The following is an 18,914-nucleotide window of genomic DNA, read 5'->3' on the forward strand; positions in this document are numbered from 1 at the left end:
TGTACAGTTTCCTTTATTCATGCCCCACTGGAGGTGATGCCTTCCACTCTTCACACCTTTCTGCAAGGCAGAAAGCGGAAGGCAGCTGTGCAGTGTTCTTGGAGCATGTGACACACTTTATTCAGGACACACTTTAGCCTCAAACCAACAGTGTCATTATTCTCAACAGCAGGAATGGGAAAGAAAGAAGAGCTGCATGACTCAGCATGAAATGCTATAGGGGTGCCATCCATGATTAGCACTACATACTCCAGCGAAGGCAAGCATTCTTACAGAAAAAATGGAGTCCAACTCAATCTCTTGTTTAATCTGCAGTTCATTCTGTTTGTCTCATCTTTTCACAAACCCCTGGCTTGTGTTCCTCCAGGGACCCTTCCAAATTTCTTGACCCTTTTATTTTTGATGACTTCATCTCAATGGATAAATGTATATTCACACTTCTCAAATCCATCATGCAGATTTCCACTGTTTCACTGCCTCCTCATTATCTGGTGAATTTTCTTTCAGCCCAAAAGTCTTATTCTCTCTCTCTTTACTTGTAAGGCTGTCTCAGACAGTCCTGCCTGGATCTCTGGCAACAACAGACGTAGCATTGCAGACTGCAAGATACAGATGCGCCCTGAATCCAGCTGTAATGTGTTGTGACTCAGCAGTTCAAGTGGGTACCAGCTCTCTTCCAGTCACATCAGTCCCAGAAGGCATAGCTTAGGGCAAACATGCCCCCAAGGCAATTTGTTTACGTAATTTGCACCGGTTCACAGTATGTGTAGGGTGCAGTTGACTCTAAGTCTAATGAACTATGCAATTTGCTCAAAAAGGCTTATGGAAATAGTTAGGCTATAATCATACATTTGTGTTACTAAGTAACAGAAGTTGCTGTTATTATCATTTAAATTTAAATAATGACTAATCTCCACCTTCACCCGTTGAAATACAGTAAGTCATAAATTTACCTAGAGAATATAAATAGGAAAAGCAATTACTTAGACATTTAAATACATGGCAAAAAAATTAGCTTACATTAAGGAGTGACCTTTATGTCACTATCAAGGAGTGAGTTTTCCTTTAGAATTCTCTGGTTTTATGAGTAATTATGAAGCCTTGATTTGTTTAATGGAAATGCTTAGAAGGTTAATATTTTTTGATAATACTTTAATAATCTTTACATGGGAAGGTTACTTCATACATACTTCATATATATTTCAGAGACTCAATACTGTTTCTCACAGTATCCTTTTGGACACTCTGATAAATGACACAGGGAATGAAACTAATTTTTCCTACCTAGCATGGATCATTCCTGGAAGTGGTGCACACTTGAAGCAAGAGAGGACTCCTATGGAAATTGATGTAGAAGTGAGGATAAATGCTCACCAGAAAGGAAAACTGAGAAGATATGTAGCCTAATACAAGATTCATGAGGAGCATAGTGGAGTACCTAGAGATAGCAGTGCATTATCCACTTTGCAGCTTCCAGTTAGCAGAGAGGCGGTGAGTGATGTGTTTCAGCAGTGGTGACAGCAACAGTGGACACCACTGCTGGTGCAGATTTTTACAAGCACATTATGCAGGTTCTTGTTCATTGCTGGTGTAAATGCATAGCTTGTGGTGATGAAAACTAGCATTTTGTAGCTGAGAATTTGCTCTATCAAATAGTGCTGTTGTATCTATTCTAGTTTCCATGGAAATAAATAGGAGGCATTACTTTCAGAGTCACCTATGTAATTTTGTTGAAAGAGAAAATATTGCAAAGAGGAAAGGTGAAGATGTGTCTAAGGATCAAGTGTATTATTTTCACAAAGGCACATGGCATTAAATAAAAAAAAAAAGAACACTGATGAAAGCTACTGATATGTTAATATGGAGACACTGCCAAGAGAAATAAAAAATTAAAAGAAAAAAACAGAAATCTGAATGTGAAGACAGATTAGCGTGTAATAATACCAATGTGATGAAAGTAACATCATGATGTGCATCACCACAAACTTAGTTTTTAGATGTTCATTGTGGCACAGCAAGGGATGAAACTTGGTATATTTTTTCCCAGTAAATTCATCACACCAGTGGAAATTTAAGAGGGAAAACCTGTTTTTACTAAGATATACAAAGCATCAATCAACCATGCATCAACACACACTGGGATCCAACTGACTGAAAAAGAAGGACCTATGGATGCTGGTAAATGATAACAAGCTCACCATAAACCAACAGGGGCCCCTGAGCAAAGATGGTCAACAGAATCTTCAGTGGCATTTGGAAAAACACTGCCTGCAGGTTGAGGGAGGTGACCTTTCTTTGCTCAGCACTGGTGACAGACAGTTGGAATGTCACATCCAGTGAGGGGAACTGAGCATTTTGTTTCACATTGTCTTGTATAACAAGGTAGTGGTGGCAAAAATCAAGCTTCAAACACCTGATTATTTTTCAGCGACATCAAGAGGAGTCTATGAAATGGATTACATAACATAGTACCTCTGTCATCATGGAAATAATCATTGTGAGCTAGGAATGCTCTCTCAACATTATGTTTCTATTTGTTCAAATGAAAAGGGAAAAAAAAAAAAAAGAGAAAAAAAAAGTAAAAGTGAGGTTGCTGAACAGTGAATGAGTCACAGTCTTGCCATGAGCACTTGTGTTTCTAAGTCTTCTAAATTGCTTATTTCCAGCTCAGCAGGAGAGACAACCATAGAAGTTTACAAAGGTACATTTTAAGCAGTTTCCAGAGGCTTTGATTTCATCAGAACTGGGGGATGATCATTGTTTTACATCCATCTTGAGTCTCCCGTGAGAGGCAGCTATGTGGACTCATGCCTTTCCTGGAGACTGATGATTAATGTTTACAAATCCTTTAACTCCTATTATGCTGTTTCTATTACACTTGCTTGACATGAGAGACTAACGGTATTCTGTCAAGATGTACAACGATAGGGGCAGCTATCTAAATGGTTCAAGAGATCCAACAGAGTAAGATGTTAAAACATTTAAAGAGGAAAAGGATATTAAAGAGAAGGAAAGATCTCAAGCAGAAGTGGTCAGGCTTCACAGTTTGTAGAATCATAGAATGATAGAATGGCCTGGATTGATAAGGACCATAATGATCATCTAGTTTCAATTCCCCTGCTATGTGCAGGGTCACCAACCACCAGAGCAGGCTGCCTAGAGCCACATCCAGCCTGGCCTTGAATGCCTCCAGGGATGGGGCATCCACAGCCTCCTTGGGTTGATAAACAGTTGATAAAGAAAATACGACTCACAGTGTAAATTTAATTGACTAGACCCATAATAGTAACACCATCATTTTACAATATCCTTTTGATGTTGACAAGCTTGCCCTTAGCTAGTGGATCCCCTGCAACCATTTAAAGTCAGTGGCACAGAACTATCTAATTAACATTTGGATCTTCCAAAGTTCCTCTCCTGCCAGTGCTCAAGATATGACTATGGATGATAATATTCCCAATGAGCCATGTTTAGCATTGCTGCTGGATATGTCTACCCTTCCTTATGAAAGGCTATCTTGTCACAAAGCAAAAACCACCATACTCAAGTTCATTTTTATATTGGTGTGATGGTGTGATTGGTGTGACGGTGAGTACTCTGAAAATCCTGTCTGTGTATCCTGCACAGACATACTGCCTAATTATGAGCTTGTGGTCCTTTGTTGAAACCTAGATACTCTTTTTGTATAAAATGATGCAAGATGATTTAGGAGGTTTAAAATTAGTATAAATGAAGCAAGAGAAAAATAAATGTAAAGGAATAACAAATTAAGGCAAGAAGTTAGATTAGATACCTAATTAAATTACCATTAAATACCTAAGCAAAAATACAAAAACAGTTGAAACTTAGAAAAGTATTGGGAAAGATTATTAGGAGAAATATTTGGTGAAACTTTAAAATCACTATGTTTTTCAGATGAAGAAATTATTTTCTGAACTGAGGTCTTACTGACTGATACCAGTAGAGGAAGAAGGTTTGAAAAGAACTAAAAAGAATATATATTTTTTGCTGGGTTACAGGATAATGAAAAGAACTATTATTTCAGTCATTCATAACCTTAAAAAGTAAAACTTGTCTGGATCTGTATCTATTTTTACAAGAACTATTCCAAAACTGATGCCTCCGATATTATCATGTTGGTCAGTGCTTTCATAGGCAGATGTTGGTGAGATGACAGTAGAGATAGAACTTTCTTGAACCAACATTCTGTTAAATTTTGTTGACGTGTGACAGATGGCAGCAGAGGGACAGTGTGATAAAATAGTGTCAAATGTGGAATTTACTGAGAATTTGCTTTATCAAATAATGTTATTCTTGTCCTTGGATCTGATGGAATTCTCGTCCATGGAATCTGATTTCCATGGAAATAAATAGAAGGCATTACTTTCAGAGCCACTTGCATGTTATTGTTCAGAAAATAATCTTGGGGATTTTTGTTTGTTTATTTTCTTTTTCTCTTAGTATAAATTCTCATTAATATAATTTTACATCAGCAACAAAAGAGAAATAATGTAGATACGATGAAGGTATAAAATAAAGTTTCATATTTAACCCATTAAATGATAACTATTTGGCTTTTTTTAGACATCAACCTATGCAGTACTTAAGGCTGAAAATTAAAAGTGTTTATCTTGACCAGACAGACCAGTAATGAAAACCCAGAATGTTAAATTTAGAAGCTCCAACATTTTTCAAAACTGTTCAAGATTCTCCCTTGTAATCATCCTGCTAAATCTGGTCATCCAAATTGTTAAATTATCCATAAGGGAATTCAAAAGTATAAATAAAAGGATTTGTTTTACATTTAAAAATTATGATTATAATAAATCTCTTAATTCTCTTTTCTGAAAATGTTTTCAAAGGCAAAAAGATGATGAGGTTCTTTTTTGTCTTCTCTTTCAAGCTCAACTTTCTGTCATACCATTCAAAAAATAGCTATAAAGTAAAAGGTTGGTACTGATTTCAGTTGTTGCATGGGACTTACTATTCTAAATCCCATCCTGCCTTGCACCTTGTAAACAAATAATTCATCTTTTTCCCAGTGTCATGTCCCTCTGTACTTCACTGTCCACGCTGACTTAACTATTTCCCATGCATCTCATACATCATCAGAATAATCAGTGTGAAAATTTTCTTCAAAAATTTAAAGAGATTAATCTAGTCCCTCAAGAATTAAATCTTCCCATCACAAATAAGAGATCCACATTGCTTTTATTCAAGGGGTTTGAGTTTGCTAAAAAGAGACTTTATAAAACACTAGTCTGTTTTAATCTAGTTTCTACTCTGTGATCTAGGTGACGTGTCTGTGTTCTCTGCAGATTAGTAAAGCCTAAAGGCTCTAATTTATCCGTTCTACCTATTAAAATTTACCTACATTGTCCATCTATATAATATGATCATTTAGTCTCTTTCTACACTTGGTGTAGGTAGATTTGTCTGTCTTGTGACACCTGTTAGACTACAATTTGTAGCTGAATTGTAAGTTTTTCTAATTTTTCTAGCCTTACAAGTCTTTACAATCTAGTTTAATTTTTCTAGAAAATTTTAAGATGTGTGTCCTACACACAGTCCTTTCTCATATTGCAATGTATAGAAAAGACTTCTAGTCACAAGATGAATCCAACAGGAAACAAAAAAGATGTAGTAGGGTACATTTTAGCAATGGAAGCTGGAGCAGTGAAAGTAGCTAGCAGTCTTCCTCAGCGGTCAGCACTGAGTCTAATCTTGTTCAAAATCTTCATCAATGAAGGGGTAGAGTCCACCCTCAACAACTTTGCTGATAATACAAAACTGGAAGGAGGGGCTAACACACCAAAAGCCATTGCTACCAAACAACAACACCTGGACAGACTGTAATATTTGTCAGGGAGGAACATGATGAGGTTTTGCAAGAGGAAGTGTAGAGTCTTGCACTTGGGGAGGAATATCCCCAAGAACTGGTTAGGGATGACCTGCTGGATATGAACTCTGGTGAGAAGGATCTGTCAGTCCTGTTGCACAACAGGTTGACCATGAGCCAGCAGTGTGCCCTTGTGACCAAGAAGGCCAATGGTTTCCCGGGGTATATTAAAAAGACCGTGACCAGCAGGTTGAGAGAGTTGATCCTCCTCCTCTACTCTGCTCTGACAAGGCCACATGTAGAATACTGTGTCCAATTATGGACTCTCCAGTTCATAAGAGAGAGATCTAGAAGGAGTCCAGTGGAGAGCCACAAAGATGATAAGGGGCCTGGAGCATCTCTCGTACAAGGAAAGGCTGAGTAACCTAGGTCAGTTCAGCCAGGGGAAAAGCAGACTGAGAAGGGATTTGATAAAGGTTTATAAATATCTAAAGGGAGGTGGGAGACAAATGGATGAGTCCAGATTATTCTTGGTAGTGTGTAGTGATTTAAAAAAGAGTAATTGCCTAAAACTTGAATATAGGACGTTCTGTACGAACATGCAGAAGAACTTCTTTACCATAAGAGTGACAGAGCACTGGAACACATTGCCAAGAGAAGATGTGGAGCCTCCTTCTATGGAGATATTAAAAACCTGTCTGAAAACCTACATGCACTACCTATTTTAGGGAACATGCTTTAGTAGGGGAATTGCACTCAGTGATCTCTTGAGGTCCCTTTCAACCCCCCCCAAAAAAAAAGATCCAGGGGATGGAACACTTCTCCTATGAGGAGAGGCTGAAGGAACTAAGGTTGTTCAGTCTGGAGAAGAGAAGTCTCTGATATGACCTGATAGTGGCCTTTCAATACCTAAAGTGGAGATACAGGAAAGAAGCAGACAGACTCCTTAACAGTGTCTGTAGTCACAGAACAAGAGGAAGTGGCTTCAAGCTCAAAGAAAGTACATTTAGTTTAGATATAAGGAAAAAAAATCTTTGCAGTGAGGGTGGTGAGGCACAGGAACAGGTTGTACGGAGATGTCATGGATGTCCCATCCCTGGAGACTTTTGAGGTGTTGCTGAATCAGGCCCTGGGGAACCTGATCTAGCTGTGGATGAAGTCCCCTGAACGGGGGAGAAAGGAAGGGGGGAGAATTCATTGCAGGGGAATTGGACAAAATGACCCTTAAAAGTCCTTTTCAACTCTAAAGATTCTATTATTCTAACTTTTGAAGTTCTGTGATTCTGTAAGTTTTTGTTCTAAATAATTTCCAAAAATAAGACAGAATTTTCGTTTTCTTTTTCACTTTAAATAAAACTTCAGAACTAAATAGAATGACATTCCAAAGAAGCGGTCTCTCTTGATACTCAGAAAATATTAAGCACTCAACTTCTAAGAAAGATGTCATTATGGGAACTCAGGATGTCTACTGATGATCATCGTATGCACCCAGTAATTCTCCTCCTTTTACAAGTGTAAAAATCATATCTGTTCTTATAGATATCAACAGGTATTATCATCACAGACACAGAACAACATTCCAACTGCTGTCTTGAAGTGCAGTGAAGGTTTCATTTGCAGCAGATCTGCCCATCTCAAATCATGTTTTCTTGGCACTTTTTATAATGCTCATGGAAGAAAAAAGCCAAGTGATTAGAACATAGAACCAGTCTTATAAGTAGGCATGAATGTGAGAAGCCAGGAGACTTCAGAAATTGCTCTTAGTATCAAATATGCCTGCCATCAATGCAGGCAGGAACAGTTTTAGTGGAACAGTTTTAGTTTTCTTTCGCACTGAGATGCTGTAACAACATAGCTCCAGCTCTTATCTGACTTGGTATTGAAACCAACTGCTGCAGATAACCCACAGAGAAAAAACAAAATACTTTTGGTCTTATTGACTGGTGTAGCAGCTTTTACTGCAGGGCAGAGAATTACATCTTTACTGATAAGTGGCTTCCAGAACACGTCTTCATCTTCATTCAACTGTGATATCTGTGGATTGTTTCCATGTCACATTCACCAAACAGGAGATGAATACTGAGGGTAGGATTTAGCTCAGCTTGACTTCAGCCATCTGAAATTTCTTACACTGTTTGTGCTGTTTTTCTGCTAATTAAAGACTTTGAAAGTAAAATAGGTGTCTTTCCTGCTGGCAGGCTATACTTCAATCAAAATACTTTTGATGTCTACTTTTCAGTCAATCTTGCATTACGTTGAATAGTAGATACAAAGCCATGTAGAAACTCAGCTCTGTGATGGAGGACTTTTGGGATATTTTTCTCATGGAGTTGTATTCCTTCCTCATGTATGACTCTCTATTACAGAAGAGTTATATAATCCCACAGGTTATAAGACCATAGTAAAATTTCTCCCTTAGCTAAAGTGGAGAGAAAGTCTTTGTAGAGAAGTGTTCCCTCAAGCAAACGTGGAGTTTTTTATTTGTTAGCACTTGAACTGTAGAGTGAGGAAGAGCAGGGGAAAGACTGAAGGATGTCTTAACTCATTAATCTCCCTCAATGTAGGAAAGTTCACTAAGGGTCAAAGAGTATTTCAAAAGGAAGGGTTTATGTGGTTTACCTTTTGATGGACTGACTTGTTTTCCAAGCAAGAAATTTCCTGCTTTCTGTCAGAGCTGGATTTCAAAGGTATGAAGTGAACGCTAAAATTTGAGTATGAACTGAGCTTTTGACAATTTTCAAAACAAAATACGCACATTCCTTCAGAAAGTAGCATTTCATGATATTTATATTTTCTTAAAACAGTTATGTTGTGTTGTTTGGTTTTTTTACTGCTACCAAAGTAATCACGGCATCTTTAAAATCGCTTCTCATACACAATGATGCAATCTTTGCTCCTTTTTTAAGTAGTATTTCATGGGTTCTTAACAGTTCCTTAACTGCTGAAGTGGCAGAGACTAGCTATTCTTAACAGGAATTTGACTACTTCCAACATTAAGACTCACTTAACCGGTATGTTGCATATTTTATGTTTCTCCTTGTCAATTTTGGCTTTCCGTAAGACTTTCATTTAGAGAATATACAAGTATTAGCATGTAAAGAAAGAAAAAGGAAAAAGAATGTATCTCAAGAATGAGAATCTTAACTATTTGAGCCACTGGTTCACAAACCACTGCCCTACAGGATCAACTGTATTTTGTTTTTGAAGAGAAAACATACCGCCTTTTATTCTATCTTTGTACTAGAAAAAAAAGAAAAAAGCAGGATCTGTTCCAAGCCATCATTATAAAACAAATAATATGAGAATCTCCATCCAAAGGTAGAGTTCCTTTATTAAAAAATCATGGAAAATTACAGGTGCAGTGGAAATAACCATGATCTAAAATAAAAAGATCTGTATGCTTCTAGAAAATAGATTGAAAATGTAGACTATTTTGTTGCCTATAGTTGTTGCCATACTTGTACTGCCAATGCCAATAACAGCAGCAACAATTTACATTTGTATAGTTGCTCTTTTTTCAAAATGCATGGAAAATCATAGCCCAAATTATGCTTCCATTCCAAGCACAGATGCTTCCATTCCCGAATTGCACTAGTACTATGAAGAACAATCTTATCTTTACTCCTCTTCATGAGGAGTGAAGACTGATAGTATGAAGCCTCCTTTTGGCTGTGATGGAAATGTGACGTGGAAATATAGAAAAGAAAAATTTATTTACTTAAGAATCAAAAAAACTGCCTGAAAAGCTTTGATAGAAAATACATTTCAAAACGTGTTTTGTCCCTGCTCCGAAGAGGTGATAGCCGGTAGCAAACATTTGCCGTTTGCTACAGCTCATTCATCAGTGACTTACATCACAAAGCTAGCAGAGCAATCTTCCCCAAACACTGAATGGCACAAGCATACCAAGAGCTCCTAAAAGACAGTAATTTGATAACCAGATCAGTATTACAGGAGCCAACTTCCTGCTGAAATCACTGAATGATTGAATCTTAGTGAAGGCAACCCCAGTTGCATCCAAACAGGCATTAAAATCTCATCTTGTATTATTCAAGTCTCTTTCGTTGTGAATAATTCTGAGTCAGAACATTTTCTGCATATCCCATCCTATCCAAGCTCCAACCACTTCAGCTCTTCTCACTGACTGGCTGAAGACCTGTTGCAAAATATAATATCCTTTTTTCCTCCTCCACAGCTGACAGGAGTTCTGCATCTGGGCTCTCAGCCTGGAGTTGGAAAAGCGTGTAGTAAATCTGGCTTTTTGGTTATGGAATCATAGATTCTTTTGGGGTAGATAGAAGAAAACATCATTTTCTTTCAAATTGCATCACTTTTTATGTTTCTGCCCTGCACCCATCTTACTGCCAGATAAAAAAGAGACAAACTGACCAAAAGCTAATGCTTCTTTTTATATAAGAAGTTTTCCAATTTCAAATTCTTTCTTATCTTTTCACATTATGATGATCAGTAAGTTAAATGTATTTTCTTGTGAAAATAAAATGTGTGTCCAGCTGAGCATTTCCAGATCAAAGCATTGGCTTCTTTAATGTAGGAAAAACTCAAGACCTGGGAGGGCAGTGCTCTCAGATGCTGATTCAGAGGAGACAGTTTCTGTCCTCAATATTTCTGGAACTGGAAGACCTAGGTCCTCTCTATCTTAGTGCATTCTGAACACCACTGTCTAATCACAGATTATAATTTTAAATTGATCTCAAATTAAAGATATGATTCTTTGTGTTTTTACCCCACTTAAATGCTGTCACAAAATAAATAAGCACACAAAAATAAAGCTTATAATGTTTTTGAGAAGAAAATACAGCAGAAGATTACAGCTAAGATAGTAACTATGTAAGAACTGGTAAAAGAAGTTACTTAGATCATCAGAGATCACAATGATGAGACTCAAGTGAAACCTCAAGAGTTAAATGGCTCCCTTTCAAATTCCTACTTCTAAAATAACGTAACAGTGTGTTTCAGTGCTACGACTTGTCTGTGCATTTAAGTTTGCCTCTAACTGGCTTGTGAGATTGTGATTTTATTGACTTGCTTTCTGTTGTTTAGTAGTGATGGTCATGTAGTTGTTATCGACCTGCACCTGAAACATAGCGACAACTTTGCTTCCTCTCAGAAAGTATATATCCATGCCTGGAATTATCTTCCCTAATTAGCAGAGCTGTAAAGCTAGATTCATAAAGCATTTAAGATACATTAATCTGGAAATACACTGGTAATTGCTTAGCAATTAGATACTCTCACTAAGTGCTAGATTGGTTGCATAGATATCACCTTCAGCTGAGGCATGAAGCATATCTGGAGTCCCAGTGCCAGAAAGTGCTCAGCATGTGTAGATCTGTAGAAAAGAACTTACATTAATTCTTTCAAGGAGTGATGAAACCACAACACAGGAATTCATTAACAGAAGGCACCTTTTCCTGTTTTCACTGCCTACTTGCCTACATTGGCACTTCAGGCACCAAGGAACTACCAATTATTTTAATTATCTTCTCTCTGCTAACAGTAGTACTTGACCTCTCAGGTATTTGAAGATCCTTTTTTGGAAGACAGATGCTTTGTAATTTGAGCTAGTAATCTGGGATAAATTCAGGGGCTTTTACTTACACCGTGTAGTAAATTGCTCTAGAAGTAGTTGTGGCAATTATCAAAAAGTAAGGTTGCCAGCAGGAGAGATTACAGGCCCCTTCTCTGAATTTGCAAGGCAGAAGATAAAACCTCTTTGAATAACAGTAGAAATCTACAAAAAGTTACTGTTTCAAAAATGTCTCTTAATGAAGGATGCATTTCAAGAACTTCACCAGTTTGAAAAATCTATTTGAGTAGTCTTTCCTCCTGTTGACATAGTAGTTAACTAATAATTAACTAATACCTAATTTTAGGTATGTAAGAAATGGAAAGCACATATCACGATTTATTCCTTTATTTCATTCATAAAGTAGAAAAATAAAGCAATTGAAGTAATAAAATAAAATAAAATACAGTGAAATAAAATAAAGTAAGGAAATCTGTGGAGGGCAGTGCCTGGTGTGTAAAAGTTGTTCTTGAGAGTGGCTGCATTTCTTTTTCTCTGAGGGTTGTTTTTTTTGTGGAATTTTTATGGAGCTCTTTCTGTTGTCATCACTAATAGATCCCAAGCAATTTCCAGTCTGAAGATGCTGTCAGCGGTTTATGGGCTGGTCCGGCCCAGTTCCGTGACCAGCAGGGCGGAGGGATCTGCGGATCCGCGCCTCTGGGAAAGGGGAAGCAGGGGACCCCAAAGTACTTGAAAACAACAGCACTGATCTGAGGTGGAACAAATGATTTTACTAAATATAGTGTTAGTAAAATACAATGAGAGAGAGAGAGAGAGAGAGAGAGAGAGTCTGTTTGAATTGTATAGACCTCACCACAATGCTGGGGTGAGAAGTGCAGTCCAGTTGAGAGACTGAAGTACAGACGGCGAAGTGCAGATGGCGAAGCGCAGGCGGCGAAGCGCAGGCGGCGAAGCGCAGATAGCGAAGCGCAGACAGCGAAGAGCAGGCGAAGAAGAAGGATCAGGTGACCTTGCTTGGAGTTATATCCCCTTGCTGACCGCCAAGTCTCCTGGGGAAATGTAGTTCTTCTCCGACGGACGAACATTCGGCAGATATCAAACCCCACCCCCAATGCATTACATGATGTTATGGTGTGGAATACTGATGACCAAAAATCATAAAACCATGACAGATGCATTCTTTAATAATCATTCATTTTTGTGCCAGGTTATTTTTATACTTCAGAATGAGCTATACATAGTATTTATGGACCCACAGCAAACTACAGGTATCATATGCTACTTTTTAAAATTATTTTCGCTTCCACTTCAAAAAAAAATTGTAATGTTATGTTTTATCAAATCTTTTATCAGAATTTTAAAGTAAAATTTAAAGTAAAGTAAATTGATAAATATTCTTAAAGCAAAACTGTTTTATATTTACCCATAACAAGGCTTATTTCCTTAATGGCCAGCAATAACTATTCTTTCTTCACCTGAAAGGCAAATTAATGTACCATCTACCTTCAGTACTCATGGTTTTGTAGCCTTTTGCTTTTTCAAACACAAATTCTATCTCTTTTTGCATATTCAAAGAAAATTACTAAATTTCACATTTAGACATAAGCTAAGAGCTTATTAAGACAAGAGCTAAGAGAAGGTTAGAGGTGATTACTGTGATTTCTGAAAGATTACCTTGGAATGACAGAATAACACCATATAACACACAGCTTTCCTGAGCAACTGAATACCCCATCAAAATATCTTAATGCAGAAGACCTACAGTTACAAGCTAGACTTCCTAAGAAATTTGCACAAAGATATAAACTAAACAACAATTTTTAAATGTCATATTGGGAAAGATAGAATCAGAAATAGCCTGAGCTTGGTAGAATTTGGGGTTAAAAAAATTGCTCATGTGGTTTGTAATTTTTCATCATGTATTTGCCACTGGTAAGGAACAAGAGAGACTCTGTCATTGCTGTTTCTGTGTTTTATGTACACACGATGCCAAACGGCTTGATTTGCCCTGATTCTGTTTCAGGCAGGCAGTTTAGTTCACTGGAAATGTGTAAAAAGGCAAACTGGCCTTTTCCCAGCAAGTGAGTCTCAGACTCAGATCCCATTCACAGTTATGCTACAGTTAGTACATCTCTGTCGCTGTCACTGTAAATATATCGTTCCTCATTGTATGCTGCTATGAAATTCTTTTTTCTGTCTGTCCTATCTCTTTCTTTGACATTCAAAACCCTGTCTGTACGTTTACCTCTGCAGCCTATTATAGGGCACCAGCTTTGGCATGGGGTTGGACTCCATGATCTCCAGAGGTCCCTTCCAACCCATATGATTCTGCGCTTCTGTGATTTCAGTCCAAGATAAGAAGAAAAGCAGAAGGTGATGGGTTGTCCTTCCCTTCCTGTGCTCTCACCAGGGTAGCGCTGCATGTAGTTCTGCTCAACTTTAAATCTCATGAGGAGACTAGCGGTTGTTTCTTGGCTTTCATATTCCCTGCATATTTATTTATTTATTTATTTTACTGTGGTCACCTATCCTTCTTCTTTGCAATATTCAGTTTGAAAAACAGCTCTTCCTAATTTCTTTCTTGCTCCCTCACATGCTCAAACCCAGAAGTGCCCCTTCCACTGTGCATTAGTAGACCAGTTCTTGCAGGTTTCTCTCTGTGGATTCTTTAACCTCATTAGTCTTCATCTCTATAAACTATATTATAAGCTATTGGAGATACCATGCTTCCTGGTTTAAAGGACTATGTATTCTACTTCAGAATGATGTATGAAATCATTATTCATTCTGTAGAAAGAACAAAAGAACATTAAAGAAAGCAGACTGGTTGATTCTTTTTCTACATTAGAAAATTGAAAGTAAATGTGTATTATTTCCAACAGCCTGTCTGCACACAGCTCAGCAGGAGCTTTGAGTACTGAACAAAAATGTCATGCAGTAAACCACTTCTCTCTGGTCCTCTGCTGCGTATGATAGTCCCTGTGAGATGGGAAAAGAATAAAAATACAGTAGCAAAATGCTCCCTTAATACTGCAAATGCTCCCATATGAGGACCTGTATCAGCATCCTCAGCAGCTTTAAGCAAAGCTGTTTTCCGTTTTTTGCCCGCTGGATTGTTTGGTTTTAAGCAACTTTCCCTGCACAGATTTGAACCTATAAGAACCCTGAGTAGAGATTGTTTGGTTCACTAAAGCAGCAAATTTTCTTTTATTGTTTTCTATGTTTCCAAGCCATAATCTTGTCATTTACCCTTTGTTCATCATCAGGCTTCTTGAGCACATATCAATATAAACAAAAGAAGGCAATGATTCACACTTGCTCAAGGACTCCATAAAGATATTACTGTTTTGGCACACATACAAGGAATTATATTTATACAGATATCTCCAGTGAAACTGTGAAATGAATAAACTAACAGATATACACAGATTCAAGTTCTGTCACCTGGTTCTCCAGACTCATGCTTAAAGAGTCTACTGATGCCATCAAAAGTTTCAGTTTTTTAGGTGAGTGATCAGAGTGATTTCTTGCAGTTGCAGGATGTCCCTATGCTGCAGTGACATACCTTCTAAAAATGATGGTGATGGGGACAAGTGTCTGAATGAAGGACACTCAATTAACATGGAGATAAATGAGTATAGTGCAGAAGATTCATTAGTATACTTTGCCCAAGGACTACATTGCTATATAATGCAGCTGTTATAAATGTCTTACTTTATACATATAAGCTTGTAGGAGTGTTTGCAGGAAAAAAAAATGGAAGCACTTGCTGCACTGCTGAAGTAGAGTAACATCTTTGCTCTCTCCTTTGAAAAAAGATCTAATCATTTATTATTGTTGTTCTGTCTTTATTTCTTTAACAAGATGATAGCCATATAACCCTGGAAGAAGGAAGAGAAGATGATTGGAGTTCACATAAGCAATTCTCAAACTGAGCTGTCTCTTAACATTAGAATAAGAACATGAAGACATCAAACCTGAACCTTTTATCTGAAGAATGAGAGGGTCAATACAGGAGAACTTGCCTTTGATTAATCTGGGAAAAAAAAAAATAGATTCTAGAAATGATAAATACTTGAAAGTCAAAAGACATAAAAACCTAGCTTTTTGAGTACTGTAATCTGTAGATCTTTACAAAGCACATGAAAATCACCACTGTACTGCAAGTCATAGCTGTTAGAATGACTAAGGGTAATTTAAAGTGAAATGTTACTTCATGAGCTGCATAAAAAATAGCACTGTAGATTGATTTTTACAGGAAAAAAAATTATAATAGTGACCTTTTTCTCTTGACCTGTGTGGATTTGGGGCAGAAAGGGTGGATTTGTCTCCAAAATCAGTAGACAGAGAAGATTTTCTACACACACAGTTGCAAGTAGATTTGAAATGCTTTTCTCTCTTGTTTTCTTAAGCTGTTAAAGTGCAGAGGACATGGTGCTTGTAGGCTACATTACATCTTGCAGTAACACAAAGTGGCATCTTATTCAGATGAGTTCTGCAGCACAAATACTAAACCGCCATACCTTTCTCTGCATAATTCTCTGCATTGCTGATGACCTTTAGCTAGTTATCATCAACAAAATTGCTGGGATGGAGATGATGTGCCTCTACTGTTTTTTCTCCCCTTAGCATTCTCAGACCATTCTCTTACCATTTCTCTCAGCAACTGAACAAAAAGAGAAAGGAGTGGAGCAGGCATGCAGCTGGCGTAGTTATGAGCTCCAACTGCAAGGGAGCTAAGAGCAAGTATTTCTTATCTGACATAAGTGTTTGTCATCTTTTTAAAACATTACTGTGACTGACAGATCTTCCAAAATGATTCAATTGTAAAAATTCTCTAAGTAGTGGGCATGAATAGATTGATCTCCTCTGCCTCAGAACTGAGATGGTCTCAGGTTGGATCTCTTTGGATCACATGCAGGTATGATTTTCTATTTCAGTGTAACTGTTCTCAGAAAATGTTTTCAAGGTTGTTAGGGTTGAAACTTTCTTTTTTTTTTTTATTTTATGTGCAATGACTATTGGGGAGTCATAAATCAGACACTGACATCTATTTTGTGTTTTCTTCTTGCCATACTGATCTTAACTCACTATTTCATCAATGTTCTTACACTGATGTTCTTGGGAGTACTACTTACCTGAGCAAGGTCTAATAGAATCAGACAAAAAATTATACACTAAGGATAATACTTTATAAAAGTATAAATCAGTGCTATCTCAATGGCATTGATGGGAAAATACTGTATCTCCAAACTGCAGTAACATTTGTTCAGGAAGTGCTGCAAATATTAAATAAATCACAGGAAAGATTAAGACTTTTTTTTTTTTTTTTTTCTCTCCTGTATCTACTAAAGCAGATTTCAAATTAAGTCGACAATTTTATGGAATGACTATTTGCCCACTTGTAGACAGAATTAGGCCACAAATGCATATTACATAATGTAAGCTCACAAATAGCTGTCACTTAATAACTTTGACCACATCTGTCAATTAGGGTTTTGCAATTCATGGGCTGATTATGACTTTAGCTATGCAGTAAGTCACCCAGATCACAGTCAAGAGGGTGTGTGTGAGTGTGTGTATTTTGAGGATAACCAGGATGACCTCAAAGAACTGGAATGTGCAACACCGGATTCCCTATTTCTGATAAAGCATCAGTTGGAAGAAGGGGGGGGATACTTCCATACAAATGGAACCAGCTTCTGATAATTAGGCAGATGAATCCTGCCCTTTAAATGTGTAACAGGAAAATATGAGAGAGAAGCTTGAGAATTTCTATGAACTTCTTTAACCCTTACTTTTGTTTGACTATTGATATGAGCCTCTAAGCCTTTTCAATCATTAATGGATATGCAGAAAATCTACTTCTGTTTTAGATGCTCCTGGTTCTCTCACCTGGTCCTTGACAGCCAGTCTTCTATGGCAGAGATTTCCCACCATCTCTGTATTGTATGTGCCTCTCCAATGCTGATGGATTGTAGAGCATTTAGAATGGCTCCATACACTTATGTCATGTCCTTGCTTACTATTCTTTTTCTGGACAGTGCTTAGACATGGAGCTAAATTCTCAAATTTTGATTAAAGCTGGTCAGGAATGTATTTTGTTCCATTGTGAAAAGTGTTGAGATTGCATGAAACTTTCCTCTTCCTTTCAAAAGAAAAGAAAAGAAGCCCATTTTCTCTGAGTGGCAAGTACTGCAACAACAGCCCTAGGCAAGTGCCTGAATCATAAGTCTACTGAATACCATGGAATAGGTACACAGCATAACTAATTTCACTGGCAAGACTTATTTCTGTTAACAAAGTATTAAATATTGATTGTGCATAATACTGTCCTCCCACATGAGTACTACAAACACTTGACTATAAAATCAGTATGACTCAATTTCCACTTTTGGTGCAGTGAATAAGTAACAGAGTTTTCTTTTTGAATGAAAGTGGTAGAGTCAAGATGCCAGGATATTTTCAAGAAAAATATAGATGTGGCACTGAGGGACACGGTTAGTGGGCATGGTGGTGATAGGTCAACTGCTGAACTTGGTGATATTAGTGGGTTTTTTTAGCCTTAATGGTGCTATGTTTCTAAGATAGGTGCCAGGCCACTTATAATTGGCATACAAAAAAATGAAGTTTGAATTTCTAATCTAAATCAAGAATAAAGGTTTGAAACACAGTTTCTCATATACAGAGAGTGCAATCAGCACTGATGACCTTAGGGCAATGAAGAAGCTCTCTTTTACCTGAGCACTGGAAGCCAGCCAACCTTTACTGTTGAAACTAAGAGACAAAAAGGCTTCCTAGAGAATTCCTAATTCTGATGAATCAGCTTTTTCAACTATATATAATTTTGCTGGAAAATTACCAAGCACCTTATCCTTATATATCAAATGAGATGCTTACCTTGGCAGGTCTCCTGGTTTCCTGTGTTGATATTTTCTCCTGGAAGCAATGACAGTTTCCCAGAGAAAAAATAGGTACAAGTCAGACTGTCACTGGTAAGACTTGCTTGAAAAGTGTGTTTCAGTCTTTCAGATGAAGATAAGCATCTGGTTAACCAACATTTTCTACATCTGTCTGTTTTTCTTCTGCCAATTCAAAGTGAAATCAGTGCACTGAAGAAAAAAGCATTACATTTCACTTCTATAGAAGATGTTTACTGCCAACATATGAACAGTGATCATAAAATTACCTTATCTTTATTCTTACAAGGTTACATGCTCCTGCTACAACACAATACCCTTTCCAATCAGCATTCTTAAATTAGCATTTATAAAATAGCTAATATTGATATGAAAACCCTGCTTAGATTAACAAATGGAAGTCAGCAGTTTGTTAGAATATGTGTAATATTAATCTTGGAAGACAATGAACAGAAATAGGAAGAGAAGATACAGGAAACCTTTGCAAATTTTAAAGTCATATTTCAGTTAGAAACCAATTTTAGTTAGTTGCCTCGAGCTAATAATTTTACAATCATATTTTCATATCTTACATAAATGCTGGTCTGCTTTTTCTTTTGCTTTGGTA

The 18,914-nt window shown here is 37.3% G+C and overlaps 1 protein-coding gene across 7 annotated transcripts in view; it reads left to right on the forward strand.

Moving 5' to 3' along the window:
* The window catches only part of GRM5 (glutamate metabotropic receptor 5), a 247,650-nt gene that overhangs the window by 135,724 nt on the left and 93,012 nt on the right, over positions 1-18,914 (forward strand). The gene's annotated exons all lie outside the window — the stretch shown is intronic.

Source organism: Lagopus muta, chromosome 1 (assembly GCF_023343835.1).
Source record: "Lagopus muta isolate bLagMut1 chromosome 1, bLagMut1 primary, whole genome shotgun sequence".
Classification (NCBI taxonomy): Eukaryota; Metazoa; Chordata; class Aves; order Galliformes; family Phasianidae; genus Lagopus; species Lagopus muta.